Source organism: Myotis davidii, unplaced genomic scaffold (genome assembly GCF_000327345.1).
Source record: "Myotis davidii unplaced genomic scaffold, ASM32734v1 scaffold8, whole genome shotgun sequence".
Taxonomy (NCBI): Eukaryota; Metazoa; Chordata; class Mammalia; order Chiroptera; family Vespertilionidae; genus Myotis; species Myotis davidii.
In genome coordinates, this window is record NW_006299520.1 from 200,789 (window position 1) to 204,016 (window position 3,228).

The following is a 3,228-nucleotide window of genomic DNA, read 5'->3' on the forward strand; positions in this document are numbered from 1 at the left end:
TCCAGTAGACACAGATGGGGCGGGGGCAGTGGTGAGGGCCTGTGCAGGGGATTGGGGCCAGCCGGGAAGAGGGGGGGTGGGGTGGAGGAGACTTATGTAATACATTAAACAATAAAGAATTTAAATTAAAAAATAAAATAAATAAAAGTCTAGGGAAGAAAGGTAGTAGGAGAATGGATCTGATGAAGACCTCCCCAGGGTGACCTGGCTTGTTTTGGTTCCAACAAAAGGACAAATCCTTTCTTCAGCCACTTCTTCCATAAAACAACATTCTCCTTCCTCCATGTGATCTACACTCTCTGCTCTAGAGAGTTAATCTCTGTAAAGGCTTCCCCTGCTAGAACTGCCCCTGGTGCTGTACTGACCCCAGAATAAAACCAAATTCCTTCACAGAGTATTTCAGACTCCTCACGACCAGGGCTCAACTTACCTTCCAGCCTGATTCTTCCCCTCCTACTAGTACATTCATGTTCCAGAGAGAACAATTAGTTCTTCACACAGGCATCCCCAACCCCCCACACACCATGTGTCTCTGTGCCTTTGCAATATTGTTCATTCTGTCTGAAAATACCATCCTTCCCATCTCTGTATTTCTAGATTCCACCTCTTCTTCAAGTTCCAGCTAGAGCATCTCTCAATGACTGAAGCCTTCCCTGATTCTCAGGCTCACACTAAACCACCTACCCACCTGTAAGCTGGAAGTTCTATGCCTCCTCTGGGACCTGTTATTTATGTACATGTTTTATCTTTCTGGGCTGGTTCTCTCTCTTTGCACCTCCCAGCCTGCACTCAGATGCATTCTCTGCTTTCTATACTCTGTTCCATGCTCTTGGATGCTGATCCTTAAACACTTTGTCAGTTGGCTCCCTGATCTGTAAGTGTTCCATTGATTTTAGCCCATGGGCATATCAAGGTTGGGGACAATGGCTCTTCTTTTTTTAAAAAATATATTTTATTGATTTCTTTACAGAGAGGAAGGGAGAGAGATAGAGAGTTAGAAACATCGATGAGAGAGAAACATCGATCAGCCGCCTCCTGCACATCTCCCACAGGGGATGTGCCCGCAACCCAGGTACATGCCCTTGACTGGAATCGAACCTGGGACCCCCCAGTCCGCAGGCCGACGCTCTATCCACTGAGCCAAACCGGTTTCGGCAATGGCCCTTCTTGCTCCCTCCCTGTTTGAGCACTATATCCCTGCAGGAGCTGCCTCCCTCCTATATTACAGCTTCTGCCAAATGGCCCTTCTTTTACTTCAGCTCTCACTAGGTTCCAGCTACACTCTTCTCCCCTCACTTCTTTATCCATAGAGCCAGTAGTGGCTTACACTTGTTGCCAGTGCCTGGGTGCCCAGCAGCTCCCATTTATTCCTCATATGTAGTACCTTCATTAAAGTCTTCTCATGTTCCATCTAGAGTGAGTTGGATTTTTTAATGGGACCTAAGTGATAAACTCGCTCACCAGATATTCATCTTGGAGGCATTGTTTGCATGGCACAGGGAAGGGCCTGGGAGTTGAGGCATTTTTCAATTGAGGTTCAGCTCTGCCTCCCACCAGCTGTGGAATGTTAGATACTCACCCTTTGCTCCCACCTCAGGATATGGAAATGATTGTTTTGAGGATCAAATGAGATCCTAAGTGGGAAAGCACTTTGCATGTCTTTTTTCAAGACATGCAAATGCCCTGTATTATTCTAATGCATCTTTTAATCCTCTCCAATGTATTAAATGCTTAATAAATGAGCTCTTTCATATAGACCTGTTGGTGAGTGCATGGAACAGATTGTCTTCCATTTTCTCAGTCAGCTATCCAGATGTGTAGAAGCAGAGGGACTATGCATGAAGGATTCGGAGTGGTGGAAGACCAACATGACACACATATAGTCAGCAGATAACACAGCTAGGAGGGTTTCTGGCTAAGATCTATTTTGTTCAAATATTCTACAGTCATACTGATTTTTAACCTATTTGTTCTAATAATTACTGAGAAAGAAGTGTTGCCGAGTTACATTTTAAACTCCAAACAAATGGTGGAGGAAGTGATAGAAAGGAGAGACATTGGAATGTTGACTGGGGTGAACGAATGTGGCTGTGGAGAAGACCTAGCCTTCACCCAAACCTTGAAAACAGCTGCATTCACTGGGGAAACCCTGTTGCTTTCCACAGACACCTCTCAGCTACCTTATCCCAGTTTGTGAGTCATCAGCATTTCTAGCTGCTTTTATCTGAAGAGAGAATAAGAGAGGAACCTTTCTCCATGAGCATGCAGAGCAAACTTTGGAAAGCTGGTACTAGATCTGCATTGGGTTTAAAAGGGGCATTTGAGAACCACTGGGAATAGAGAATTTTCATCAGAATTTGGGGGATGGTGGATTGAATGGTAACCCCCCAAAAGATATGTTCATGGCCTATTACCCAGACATGGGGTTACCTTATTTGAAAAAGGATCCTAAATTTTGTTCAGGGTCTTGAGATGAGATTGTCCTGGATTACCTGTGTGGATCCTAAATCCAGTGACAGTGTCCTTATGAAAGACAAGGTGAGAACAAACACATGAAGAGCAGGAGGCACATAGTCAAAGATTGGAAGCCAAAGAGTGCCGGCAGCCACAAAAGCTGGAAGAGCAAGGAAGGGTTCTCTCCAGACCTCTGGAGGCGGTGAGGCCCTGCTGACATCTTGCTTGTGGCCTCCACAACTGTGAGACAATATTTCTGCTGTTTTGAGCCACCAAGTTTGTAGTAGTCTGTTAGCAACTGTAGGAAAGTAATAAACAGGTGTTTTCAAAAATTCCAGAGGAAAATCTACTTTAGGTCAGTGTCCTGAGTGGGGCTAGGTGTATTGGAACAATTTAGACCACAAAAAGTGACAATGCGGCTTCCAGAAACTCAAGATAGTTACTTGCCTCCCTCACACAGGAGAGAGCTGTCACCCCAGTTCCCTCAGGGCAGAAGAACAAAGGGTGCAGGGAACAGGGGACAGAACACCGCACACAGCACTGCCACGCTGCTGAGAGAAATGACAATTCTGTCATTTGGGAAAGGCGACTTTACAAGTCACTGATTTGAACGTTTCATTGTAAAATAAAAAGGCTTCTGACCTAAATGACCCTGCTTAAAAGAGCTGAAATGAGAGGAATGCCTGAGGTAAGGGGCCAAAACTAAAGCATTCCGTAAGTCACTCATAGAGGAGAGCCTCAGAAACCCGGAAAACTCTGTTCAAGGGCAGGAAG